At 40.7% G+C, this 14,401-nt stretch overlaps 1 pseudogene; it reads left to right on the top strand.

The window, feature by feature from the left end:
* Positions 1-2,854, top strand: part of LOC100341762 (TP53-regulated inhibitor of apoptosis 1 pseudogene) — a 190,724-nt pseudogene extending 187,870 nt beyond the window's left edge.
* The last annotated feature ends 11,547 nt before the right edge of the window (positions 2,855-14,401 follow it).

Genomic DNA, 14,401 nt, shown 5'->3' with positions numbered 1-14,401 from the left:
TCCAGCCACATTACCCTGGCTATCGTAGACTGAGCACACCGTGCTACTCTGTGAACACATGACATTTGCATACTAGTTTATCTAGCCACCTTTCCCCCGGCTTCCTCTGTCTGATTGGTTAGCTTATCGTTAATACACAGATCAGTCTTCATCTTTTGTAGAAAGTTTTCCAGGTGCTCCTGAGCGTTTGGCCACTCTCCGTGCAGGTATTTCTCCCACCACACTCTCAATGTGGGTCATGTGCCCATCTCTCCCAAGAGACTGTGATCTCCTTGGTAGCAGAATCTACATTATTTATTGCCAATTACTAGACTCATTAAGTGACATTCACAAAAAATTAGCATACAAGAAAAACTCTGGTTTAGTTTTCATCTGCGAATGTCACCTCAGAATGCCTAGGATCTACCCTCAAGGCTAACTTAGTATATTATTTTCTAAAATGTCAGATACTTAGAAGTACAGATTTTGCACATCAATCAAAACATTCTAGCTTTGGAATGGTATTTTTTTTCGTTTTCAATACTGTGGTGTCTTGTAAGAAAATTAACAACTAAAATTAATGTAAGAGCCACATATTTCTCTTTAAGAGGAAGAGAGTAACAGGATTCATCTCATGTCAAGCCTTTCCTCTAGCCCTTCACATACAAGTTCTCATTTCATCTTTGTAACCACTTTTCATTTATCCAACACATATTATTAACTTCTCCACAACAATACAATTTTCTTCGACAATAGAGCTATATGTACAAGATATTTAATGTCCCAGGGCCGGTGCTGTGGCATAGCAGGTAAACCTACTGCCTGCAGTGCCAGCATCCCATATTGGCACTGGTTCGAGTCCCAGCTGCTCCACTTCTGATCCAGCTCTCTGCTAATGCACCAGGGAAACCAGCAGAGGATGGTCTGAGTGCTTGGGCCACTGCACCCACATGGAAGACTCAGAAGAAGCTCCTGGCTCCTGGCTTCAGATTGGCTCAGCTCTGACCATTCTGGTCATTTGGGAAGTGACCCAGAGGATGGAAGATATCGCTCTCTATAACTCCCTCTCTCTGTCTGTAACTCTACTTTTCAAAATAAATAAATAAATAGTAAGAAAAAAATTTTAATGTACTGAACATTACAATGTTTATATTAATGTAGTCTACACATATTTAAGTACAAATATTTTTAAAAATTGTGTAAGTAGGCCGGTGCTGTGGCTGAATAGGCTAATCCTCCTCCTTGCGGCGCCGGCACACTGGGTTCTAGTCCTGATCGGGGCGCCGGATTCTGTCCCGGTTGCCCCTCTTCCAGTCCAGCTCTCTGCTGTGGCCAGGGAGTGCAGTGGAGGATGGCCCAAGTGCTTGGGCCCTGCATCCCATGGGAGACCAGGAGAAGCACCTGGCTCCTGGCTTCAGATCAGCGTGATGCGCCGGCTGCAGCGCACCGGCCGCAGCGGCCATTGGAGGGTGAACCAACGGCAAAGGAAGACCTTTCTCTCTGTCTCTCTCTCACTGTCCACTCTGCCTTTCAAAAATAAAAAAAAAATTACAAAAAGAAAAAAAATTGTGTAAGTAATGCTAAGTACCATTAAGAGTAGAAAGCAGTGTTGGGAGATAGACACAAAGAAGTTCCTTTTTATATAACGTCGTCAAGAAAATGTCTCCAGATTGGATAACATTTGATTATACCTGAATCCTAAGAAGGGTATAAGTATAAAAGCATATTAGTGAAGGATATGACAGGTTGAGAAACCACTGTAACGGCTCACTGTGTTGAAAAAATAATGAAGAGCATAGTTACAAATAGAATGACATGGGAAAAGTAGATAAGGACCAGATCATGGAGGCCCTTGTAGATAATTATACAGTGTTTGATAAAACTTATATTTTCAAAGTCAATTCCTGCTGCAGAGTGGAAAGAAGGCTTTATGGGGATAAGGGTGGAAACATTAGGCAGTGAAGCTGTTACATAAACAAACAAGAGGTTATGGAGCCACTAATTAAAATCAAAGATTCTGCAGCCAGTGCTATGGCATAGTGGATAAAGCCACGCCTGCAGTGCCAGCATCTCATATGAGTGCCGGTTCGAATCCTGGCTGCTCCACTTCCAATCCACATCTCTGCTGTGGCCTGGGAAAGCAGAAGACAGCCCAAGTCCTTGGACCCCTGTACTTGTGTGGGAGACCTGGAAGAAGCTCCTGGCTCCTGGCTCCTGGCTTCAGATTGGCCCAGCTCTGGCTGTTGCAGCCATCTGGGAAGTGAACCAGCGGATGGAAGAACCCTCACTTCCTCTCTGTCTCTCTGCCTCTGCCTCTCTGTAGCTCTGCCTTTCAAATAAATAAATAATTTTTTTTTTAAATGAAAGGTTCAAGGTATTTGAGAGATGCTGAAAGATTATACTGGAAGTTGGAGCTAACCTGTTAATGAATTGGATATGAGGAGTGGAATGGAACATGTTAGGGAAAACCAAGGATAACTCCCAGTACTTTGGCCTGCTAACTGGTAGGATCATAAATTGACTTTACAAACCAGAGAAAGAAAATGTTAATGAGGAGAGCCAAGAACAGAGTGGCCAAGTTGTTGGATGGATGACCTGTGCTAAGTAACTAATACTAAAAAGAGATTCTGGGCAGCCAGTGCCTTGAACAGCATTGGGGAGGCTTGTACAGACATGCAGCTGTGAGTATGACCAGTACTTCAGTCACTGGTTTGCTGAGAATTTCCTCAAGGAGGGCAGCTCTGGGGATCCATGTACCAACCTCTTCAACTGTTACCGGCAGTGCATTCACAAAGCAATAAAGGAGAAAGAGATTCTTAATGATGGACTGGAGTTCATGTGCCATAGCAAAGAACAGCCTGAAAACCCTTCTTGACCTTGCAGTGGTACCCCTCCAATCAGGAAACTGAGGGCCCTGCAGTGTGTCCAGTTAGACTGTGAAATAGCCACTGGATTTGATGCAGAGTTTAGGAAATGGTGCTTTCCTCCTTCTGTTGCCTTCCTCACTTGTAAAATACGATGAACCAACCACCACTCTGCTTTGAGATGATCTTTCACTTGCAGGAACTCACTGTGCTAAGAGATTCACAATTTATTGGGACTATGGGAGCAATAGTTGGTCTAGCATCATCTTTAAATGTACCTTGTAGGTAAATAATGATAAATTAGTCAGATGCTCAAGGTTGCCTGCCCTCTTGAGTTTTGTTGTGAATGATATGACATACCCTGTACTGGGGTCACTCTTCACCAGAGCAATTGGCTAGGGTATCTCTTTCTCTCAGAAAGCTAGTACTCTAACAAGCAATCTGGGCACAATGGTTTGATCAATGCTTTGGGTGTAGAGGAACACTTCCCTGCCTTAACAAAAGATGTCCGATTAGAGGTGAAACCTTCAGGAATGTGACAGTGATCGCCATTCCAGAGCTCACACTGTATCTCAGAAACAATACCTGGAGTAGTCATGAAAGAGGAATCTAACCTGCACATGTGCTCTGGCCAGCGTTCAACCCGAGTCATTAAATTAAGCCAACTACAGATCCTAAAAATGCCACATGCTGCTTCTGGTTATATAAGGGGAAAAGGTTTTTGCTTTTTTTTGGCCTTGTTTACTTGCGCTGCGCTGTAAGGTCTGTAATCATTAAGGTGGAATAAATTGTAACACGTAGTATCTCAAAAAGAGAGAGAGCGAGAGAGATACTGGTAGAGACCAAAAGGCAAGCATTTGCTCAATTTTAAATAATGGCAGGTTTTGCGCAAGTGGTCAGTATACCGCAACAATGAGGAGGCCTATTAAATAGTAGAATGCAAACTCAGCAGCTCAGAGAAGCTGGGGATTTCACGTACAAGGAAGAAAATTTGTTGGAAAAAGCCACTTGGGGCCAGGAGCAAAATTACCCTTCTAGAGTGTTGTGGATGATGCACAGCTAAGAAACAGACAGACCAAAACCATTTTGACTTAAACAGGTTACAGGGGAAAGCTGGCACACACGGCACATTTTCAAAGTTCTGGGTCAAGGGAGTTTTCTGGTGGTAAATTTCAAAGAGCACTGTAAAACGTCTGTGGGTGCAGGGTGAGCCTTGTGGAATAGCACCTTAAGCCATCCCATATCAGATTTCCTGGGCTTGCATCCCAGCTTCACTTTCCATCCAGCTTCCTGCTGCTGCACACACTGGGAGACAGCAGGTGGTGGCTCAAGTAACTGCATCCCTGCCAACTACGCAAGAGACCCAGAGGGAATTCCAGGTTTTTGTCTTTTGTCTGACTTTGCCCCAGCTGTTGAGGAATTTGGGGAGTGAAACAGTAAAAAGAAGATTCTCTACCCCCCTGCTGTTCTGCCTTTCAACTAAATGAAAATAAATATATTATTTGAAATTTTGGGAGTAACTGGGGCCAGCATTGTGATGTATTCAGTCAAGTTTCTCTCTTTGTTGCCAGGTATCCCACATCCAATGGTTTGTTTCCTGGCTGCCCCACTTAAATCCAGCTTCCTGCTAATAGCCTGGGACAAACAGAGGAAGATGGCCTAAGTTTTTGGGTCCTTGCCACAGACAGGGGAGACCCAGATGAAGCTCCCGGCTTCAGCCTGGCCCAGTGCTGATTGTTGTGGCCATCTGGAGAACAAACCAGCAGATAGAAGATCTCTAACTATCTTTCCCTCTCTGTAGTTCCAACTTTCAAATAAATACATAATTTTTTTAAAACTTTGGGAGTGGGAGAGGATCAAGAAATGAGGTCAGATTAAATTATATACAAATTCATGTGATGATAAAAATTTGATTATTAGAAATAGTTTGCAAGACATGTTTTTGGTATGGCCTTTCAGAATGCTCATCCTAATTGCTAACAGGCTGGAATAGTTCCACATTTTGTAAACAGTCATTACCCTGAGCTCCCACAGTGTCCTCCTTAGAATCTCGGACACTCTGGCCCCTTTTCTCACACTCTCGGCCCCCCCCCCCACGATTTTCCCTGAGACTTCATTACCTTTTGGATTCAGCAACCATAAAGGGGCATCATGAGGCACAACAGGCTTCCAGGACTCCTTCCAGGACAATGTCTGACATCTCTCTTGATTTATTTGTACATGTAGGCTTAATATTTTGAATACCTCACTTTTTACCTGGCACACTCATTATGGCGTCTGGGTGGTAACTGAGGTGTACTGTATTATGATTAATGATAGCATTAATCTTAATGTTCTCTTAAGTGAAGGAACATAGTCTTTTCACATCAGAACATCTACAAAAGGTTTTTTCTTTCAGCCAAAGAGATGAGGGTAATAGTATGGAAAACAAGAGGAAGCATACTCATTTGTTTTTTAGAGAAAGAAATGGCAAGAGAGAGGGTACAGGGAGAGAGAGAGAGAGATCTTCCATCTTCTGGTTCACTCCCCCAATGGCCACAATGCTGGGGCAGAGCTGGGCCAAAGCCAGGAGACAGGAGCTTCCTCTAGGTCTCCTACATTGAGTTGGGCCATCCTCTGCTGCTTTCCCAGGCCATTAGCATTAGCAGAGAGCTGGATTAGAAGTGGAGCAACAGGGGCTCTAACCAATACCTACATAACATGTGGGCACAGCAGGCAGAGGCATAGCTTTCTACACCATAGCACCGACACTGGAAACACACTGTTAATGAAAGCTCTGGAAGAATTATATTCCTTCATGGTAACAGGAACCACAACGTATAATAACTAAATCCCAAAAGATGAGGTAATTTCATTGAGATAACCAATGCTTACTACCAAGACTCCATAGTACAAGTGTTAATAGCTCTTGTCAGACACAAGGGCCCAAGAGCTTATGTGCTAACTCACAAAATTCATAGAAAATTGAGTTAAAATGTTTAATTACAAAATACTTTTGAAATTCACATATATAAATCATCTGTAAAAACTTCAAAAATATGTATTAAAAAAAAACTACCCATGGCTTTTAAAAGATTTTGAACCAAAATAAATTTAATTTTTAAAATTTCATTTTACACAAACTTTCATAGCCCTTTGTGTTGTATTGAGGAATTGATCTGAAGTACCAATGTAAAACCTTTGAATTTCCTTCAACAAGCACAGCAAGGCTGCATGTTCAAAAGCATGGTACTATAACATGAATATTCACTAAAATTATAGACTACAAAGGAACCTTAAAAACACCATATATGACAACCTTGCAAAACAGTGGTATCCCACAGATAGATTGCAATAGAGAATTTGCAAACTGAAATGAAAGAGAAACAAATTTAATAAATCCCACAGTACACGTAAACACTCAATATAATAAACACAAGGTTATTAACATGCTATGAGGTGGTCAAACAGATTTTATAAGCTTCACTTGTTATGACTTTCTTGTAGGAAATAGAACCTGATTTTGCAAAATAACTACCTGCATTAAGCAAATTACCTATATACTGGATTACAGCACAAAATGGAAATTTTCCCAAAATATCTTCCTCACTCAATTGAGTTTGATTCAAAATATGAAGAAAAAAAGGCAGTGGAATAAATCCATGGAAAGAGATAATGATACTTAATGGTAGATTTTTTAGCAAGTGCTCTAACCACAAAACATACAAGTCAAAATACATTTTAAAAAACATAATTAATGCTTTGGCCTTCTTAAAGCTATTTCAAGGGATCAGAGTCATTTCATATAGACAGCTTCAAGTATTAGTTAAAGTGGAGCCTTCAAGATGAGACTAAGGTGATAAAAGAGATTGAGCCACATGGTTTCTGTGAAAGGTTCTAATTAATTCTCAACACAAGTTTTTTGGGCCAGTCAGGAACACTAGTTATGTAAAAGATGGATGCTTGTGTTCACAGATCTTATGAATAATGTCTATTTCTCCTAGACAAAATATTCCTTGAAGTTCCAAACTCACTAAAATCAATCGTCCCAATTGAATCTTTATCATATTATATACATGTAACAGCTTTGGGTTTTAGAATTTAAGCAAGCAGTTTTGAACTCTACTGTTTGGGGAAAGTCCGAATCAGCATGTCCCAAACTGTACATCTCCTCCCTCTCTTATTCCCACTCTTATATTTAACATAGATCACTTTTCAGTTACATTTAAACACCTGAAAATAATTGTGTGTTAATTAAATAGTTCAACCAATAGAATTAAGTAGAACAAAAAAATTTTAAAAAGTACTAAAAGGGATAAATTATTAAACAAGAATAGTGTCTGCAAATACTAGCTGATAGAATAAAAAAGGGAGAGAATGATCCAACATGGGAAGTGAGATACACAGCAGACCCATAGAATGAAAGATGTCCTGAACAGCACTCTGGCCTCAGAATCAACCCTTAAGGCATGTGGATCTGGCTGAAAAGCCCATGAGAGTATTTCAGGCATGGAAAGCCAAGACACTCTGAGGGGGGCGGGGACCTAAATGAAAGATCTCCGCGAGTGAGATCCCAGTGGAAAGAATGGGCCATCAAAGAAGGAGGTACCTTTCTCTGAAGGGAGGAGAGAACGCCCACTTTGACCATGGCCTTGTCTAAATATGATCAGAGTCGGTGAACTCAGGGGGCTTCCATAGCCTTGACAGCTCATGACAAGAGCCTAGGGTGATTACTGATGCCATAAACAAGAGTGTCAATTTGTAAAGTCAATAACAGGATTCACTGTGCACTTACTCCTCATGTAGGATCTTTGTCCTTAGTGTGCTGTGCATTGAGATTTAATACTATAACGAGTACTCAAACAGTATTTTTCAATTTATGTTTCTGTGTGGGAGCAAACTGTTGAAATCTTTACTTAATATATGCTAAACTGATCTTGTGTATATAAAGAGAATCGAAAATGAATCTTAATGTGAATGGAAGAGGAGAGGGAGTGGGAAAGGGGAGGGTTGCGGGTGGGAGGGACGTTATGGGGGGGAAGCCATTGTAATCCATAAGCTGTACTTTGGAAATTTATATTCATTAAATAAAAGTTAAAAAAAAAAAGTTGTTCCTGGACAGTCAGGACAAGGGCTGATCAAGTCATTGTTTCTCATAATGTCCATTTCACTACAACAGGTTTCCTTTTAGGTGCTCAGTTAGTTGTCACCAATGAGCGAGAACATATGATATTTGTCCCTCTGGGACTGGCTTAATTCACTCAGCATGATGTTTTCCAGATTCCTCCATTTTGTTGCAAATGGCCAGGCTTCATTTTTTGTTACTGCTGTATAGTATTATATAGAGTCTACTGTTGATGGGCATTTAGGTGGATTCCAGGTCTTAGCTATTGTGAATTGAAATGCAATAAGCATTGAGGTCCAGACAGCTCTTTTATTTGCCAATTTAATTTTCTTTGGGTAAATTCCAAGGAGTGGGATGGCTGGGTTATATGGTAGGGTTATCTTCAGGTTTCTGAGGAATCTCCAGACTGACTTCCATAGTGGCTTTACCAGTTTGCATTCCCACAAACAGTGGGTTCATGTCCCTTTCTCCCCACATCCTCTCCAGCATCTGTTGTTGGTAGATTTCTGAATGTGAGCCATTCTAACTGGGGTGAGGTGAAACCTCATTGTGGTTTTGATTTGCATTTCCCTGATGGCTAGTGATCATGAACATTTTTTCATGTGTCTGTTGTGCATTTGGATTTCTTCTTTTGAAAAATGTCTATTGAGGCCCTTGGTCCATCTCTTTTTTTTTTAATTTTTTGACAGCAGAGTGGACAGTGAGAGGATAGAGACAGAGATAAAGGTCTTCTTTTGCCGTTGGTTCACCCTCCAATGGAGGCCGCAGCCAGCACGCTGAGGCTGGCACACTGTGCTGATCCAATGGCAGGAGCCAGGTACTTATCCTGGTCTCCCATGGGGTGCAGGGCCCAAGCACTTGGGCCATCCTCCACTGTACTCCCTGGCCACAGCAGAGAGCTGGCCTGGAAGAGGGGCAACCGGGACAGAATTCGGCGCCCCAACCAGGACTAGAACCCAGTGTGCCGGTGCCGCAGGCAGAGGATTAGCCTAGTGAACCGCGACGCCGGCCGCGGTCCTTGGTTCATCTCTTAAGTATGTTGTTTGTTTTGGAGTTTCTTGATCTCTTTTTAGATTCTGATTATTATTCCTTTATCAGTTGCATAGAGTTAGAAATGTGCCAGGGGATTCCAATTCAATCCCTTCAAGGTGGCATGTACCAATGCCATCTCACTAGTCAAAGTGATCAGTTTCAGTTCATAATTGATCATGATAGGAATAAAAGTCAAAGGGATCACATCAACAAGACTAGTGTCTGCTAATACTAACTGATAAAATTAAAAAGGAGAGAACAATACAACACGAGAAGCAGGATACACAGCAGATTCATAGAATGGCAGATGTCCTAAACAGTACTCTGGCCTCAGAAACAGCCCTTAAGGCATTCGGATCTGGCTAAAAAGCCCATGAGAGTATTTCAGGCATAGAAAGCCAAGACACTCTGAAAAAAAAAAAAAAAAAAAAAAAAAAAAAAAAAAAAAAAAACACCTACATGAAAGGTTTCTGTGAGTGAGATCCCAATGGAAAGAATGGGCCATCAAAGAAGGAGGTACCTTTCTCTGAAGGGAGGAGAAAACTTCCACTTTGACTATGACCTTGTCTAATTAAGTCGGAGTTGGCATACTCAAAAGGCTTCCATAGCCTTGGCAACTTTTGACAAGAGCCTCGGGTGATTACTGACACCATAAACAAGAGTTTCAATTGTTGAATCAACCACCGGAGTCACTGTGCACTTACTCCACATGTAGGATCGCTGTCCTTAATGTGTTATACTATGTGAATTAATGGTATAACTAGTTCTCAAGCTGTACTTTATACTTTGTGTTTCTGTGTGGGTGCAAACTGTTGAAATCTTTACTTAGTATATATTAAATTGATCTTCTGTATATAAAGATAATTGAAAATGAATCTTGATGTGGATGGGATGGGAGTGGGAGCAGGAGATGGGATGGTTGCATTTGGGAGGGAGGTTATGGGGGAAAAGCCACTGTAATCCAAAAGTTGTACTTTGAAAATTTAGATTTATTAAATAAAAGTTAAAAAAAGAATTTAAGCAAACTGTGATTGAGGCAGTCTTGACTTATTTCATTTTAGTTTAATTTGCACTAATGTGCTCTGTTTTGCTTTCAAAATTGCCCTGATTTGGAAAATAAAGTACACAGATAGGCCAATTAAAAATGATATGTGGATCACCTTGCCAATTAAAGACAAAGAATCAACTTTTGAATAAAAAATGAAGGCATCTCAAATGCCAAAAAATACATCAGCACAGAGAATTTAATATGATTCTTCTGAATATGTACTTACTTTCTAAATAAGAAAAAGAACCTGGAAAAACCAAACATCATTTCTTTTATCTCTCAGGGATGAGGATGCTTTCCAACTGCCCTTTCTACCTGTATGGTTGACTCGTGATGGGTGAAGCATTTTAGTGATTAAGGCACAGGCAATAACATCAGGGAGATCAGAGTTCAAAACCATGGCTATTTGAAATCAGACAATTCAGTTAACCTCTTCTAGGCCTCAGTTTCCCATTTGCAAGTTGGGAATGATAGTATCTTCTCCTTACAAGTGATTGAATAGAGTTCCACAAATGAGAAATGATACCATAATTATCATTATCATATTGGCATCATCATCCCACCCAAACCAACTAGTGCATGCTGTCCCTGTAGTTACTCTCTCCCCTATTTAAATCAACTACTTCTCATTCATACCTAGATCTTTTGTTATTTCTAATCTAAGCCCAAAACAACACAGCAAAATAAAAATAGATACAATCTTATAGACTTTCCCTCTACCAGCAGTAAATCAACCATAGAAGACGGTCATCTCAGGATTTCAAGATGGCTGAATAGGGGAAAGTTAGGACAAATTTTAGGAGAGGAAGACAGCAGGAAAAAAAGTGAGGGAACTGTATTTCCAGAGAAGAAATTGAGAGAAGTTCGAGGTAGAAATTCTATAGAAAAAAGAGCAGGAGCAAGGTGGAAAGTATGGATGTGCAGCAGCAAGCAAGGATTCCACACAGGAACCCCCACAGCAGGGGCTGGAGGAGATACCAGGTTCTGAGGGGGAGGTGAGGGCAGCCTGAAGTAGCCCATGCCGGTCATGATATTGCATGAAGAAGAACCTAGCAGACCAAGCTGACACTGAGTCCAGCCTGTAGCCCTAGCAGGAGGCGGATTCCCAACTAATCCAGAGAAGGAAAAGCACCTTTCTTCCGCCCACTTCCCCAGAAAAGGGCACCTGGCAACAGACAATAAGAAGGCATCATCTTGGTGCTGGAACAGGCTGTAGTAGCACTCCTGTGCTTGACCTGGGGATCTTACCAACAGAAAAAACAGTGTTTTCGATTGACATTGAGTCTGACTGGGAGGGCTGAAGGGGACTGGGTACTCAGGCAGGATTGAGAGCTGCCCTCATACTTTCAACCTACCACAGGTTCCAGGTATCCAACTGCCAAGGTGGAGCACCCACAGGCAGCCAGCTCTGGAAATGACTCTGCTTTCTCTGTGGATGGGGCGGGCTCATGGGGTGGAGAGAGGATCCTCTGCACCCGACGACTGTTGAAGCCGAGTGTTGTGACTGTGGGACACCTGTGACTATATGATAGGGCATGTGGTGCAGTATCTGGGCAGTCACTGTGTCTAGCTCCAGAGGCTCTTAGTTGCCTCTGCCTTTAAACTCCTTTCAGTTGAGAATATCAACTATTTCAACAAATACCTAAAAATAAATCTGAAATATAGGAATAAGAACAAGGAAGACTACATGACTCCCTCAAAAGAACACAACAATACGTCAATATTAGAGTGTGAAGATGAAGAGATTGATAAAATGCCTGAAGAAAATTAAAAAGAGTGATCATAGGGCTACTTAGAAGCAATGAGATGCAAATCATGAGTTAAAGAAACCCGTACGTGACATTGATGACAAACGTTCCTGTGGGACAGGCATTTTGATGAGAATACAAACTGAAATATCACAAATGAAGAATTCAATCTGTCAACTAAAAAATACAGTAGGAAGCCTTAACAACAGATTTGATGAAGCAGAAGAAAGAATATCCAATTAAAAGACAAATATTTGGAAGTATTTCAGTCAGACAAAAGAAGAAATTAGAAAATTAAAGTGTTGGATATTTATGGAGTACATTAAAAAGACCCAACATACATATTTTAAGAATTCCTGAAGGTGTGGAAAGAGTGGATTAGAAGGCCTACTCGGTTAAATAACAGAAAACTTCCCTAATTCAGAGAAACACTAAGACATCCAAGTCTAGGAGGTAGAAAGAACTAATAGAAATGACCAGAAAAGATCTTCACCACAATACATTGTAGTCAAATTTTCCATAGTAAAACAAAGAAAATATTATAAAATGTGCATGAGAGAAACTCCAGATTACCTTCAGAAAATCTTCAGTTAGACAGTCAGTTAGACTGACATCTGATTTCACATCAGAAACCCTTAGGCTAGGAGAGAATGGAGAGATGTGGTCCAAGTCTTAAAAGAAAAAAAAATAAAAAAACTGTCAACCCAGAATTCTTACCCTGCAATGTTTTAATTTATGAATGAAGGTGAAACAAGAGCTCCCATTACAAACAGAAACTGAAAGAATTTTTCATCAGTAGTCCAGCCTTAGAAATGATTTTTAAGGATATGCTACACAAAGAAAAACAGTCATCATTATGAATGAATGTTAGAGTGGAAAACCTCCTGGTAAAAATACAAAGGATGGGCTCTTGATGTGGTGTAGTAGGTTAAGCCACTGGTTGTGGTGCCATCATCCAATATGGGCACCAAATGCCATCCAAGTGCCAACTGCTTTGCTTCTGATCCAGCTCCTTGCAAATGCACCTGGGAAACCAGTCAAAGATGTCCATAGAACTTGGGCTCCTGCAACCGCATAGAAGACCTAGAATCTCCTGGCTCCTGAAGCCCAAATTCAGCCATCATGGTCCTTTGGGGATTGAACTAGCAAATGGAAGATCTCTCTCTTTTTTGCTCTCTCTCTCTCTCTCTTACTCTAATTAAGCCTTTTAAATAAATAAATAAATAGTGTAAAAATTCAAAGGAAATCCAAAACAAATAATAGGATTATTTACAGAAAAATGGCAGGGGCAAGTCATTACATATCAATAGTAAACTTCAATGTAAATGGCCTAAATTCTCCAATTAAAACATACAAACTGGTTGGATGGATGGAAAAACAAGACCCACCTATTTGCTGCCAAAAAGAAACACATCTCATCATCAAAGATACACGAAACTTGAAATGAAAGGATGGAAAAAATATCCCATGCTAGTGAAAAGCAAAAGCAAGCAGGTGTATCCTTCCTAATATCAGACAAAATAGATTTTAACACAAAAACTGTTAGATCATACAAAGAAGGGCATTATGTAATGATTAAGTGGTCAATACAATAAAATGTGATTATAATAAATGTATATGCACCCAATACCAGGGCACCTGGCTATTTAAAACAAATGTTAATCGGAGAATTCAATACCCCCAATTTCATTAATGGACAGATCAACTAAACAGAAAGTCAACAAAGAAACAACAAAACCAATTGACACTATGGACCAAGTGGACTTAATGGATATCTACAGAACTTTTCATTCCCCAGTTGAAAAATACATCCTTTCATCAGTGCATGGAACTTTCTCTAAGATAGATCATATGCAGAGACATAAAGCAAGTCTTAGCAATTTCAAAAAACTCAAAATCATGCCATGTATCATTTCTGAAATAATGGAATTAAACTGGAATTTAACAACTCAAGAATTTCTAGAAACTATGCAAACACATTAAGACTGAACAACAGGCCAGCGCTGCGGCTCACTAGGCTAATCCTCCACCTTGAGGCGCCGGCACACGGGTTCTAGACCCGGTTGGGGTGCTGGATTCTGTTCCGGTTGCCCCTCTTCCAGGCCAGCTCTCTGCTGTGGCTAGGGAGTGCAGTGGAGGATGGCCCAAGTGCTTGGGCCCTGCACCCCATGGGAGACCAAGATAAGTACCTGGCTCCTGCCATTGGATAAGCACGGTGCGCCAGCCGCAGCATGCCAGCCACGGCGGCCATTGGAGGGTGAACCAACGGCAAAGGAATACCTTTCTCCCTGTCTCTCACTGTCCACTCTGCCTGTCAAAAAACAAAAATTAAAAAAAAAATTTTAAAAAGACTGAACAACATGTTCCTGAATGAAAAGTGAGTCATAGAAGAAATCAAAAGGGAAATAAAAAACATTTCTGATATCAAATGAGATGACAATACAGCATATTAAAAATATGAGATATAGCACAAGCGATGTTAAGAGGGAAGTTTGTAACCGTGCCTACATCAATAAAATGGAAATGCCCCAAATAAATGAGCTGTCAATGTATTTTAAGGAACTAGCAAGACAGTTAACTCACATCAAAATTAGGAGTAAAGAAAATTAAAATCAGAGAAGAATTA

This window comes from Oryctolagus cuniculus, chromosome 2, assembly GCF_051225735.1.
Source record: "Oryctolagus cuniculus isolate XC-2025 breed Fujian yellow rabbit chromosome 2, ASM5122573v1, whole genome shotgun sequence".
Taxonomy (NCBI): domain Eukaryota; kingdom Metazoa; phylum Chordata; class Mammalia; order Lagomorpha; family Leporidae; genus Oryctolagus; species Oryctolagus cuniculus.
This window is presented reverse-complemented; position numbering and strand designations above follow the sequence as displayed.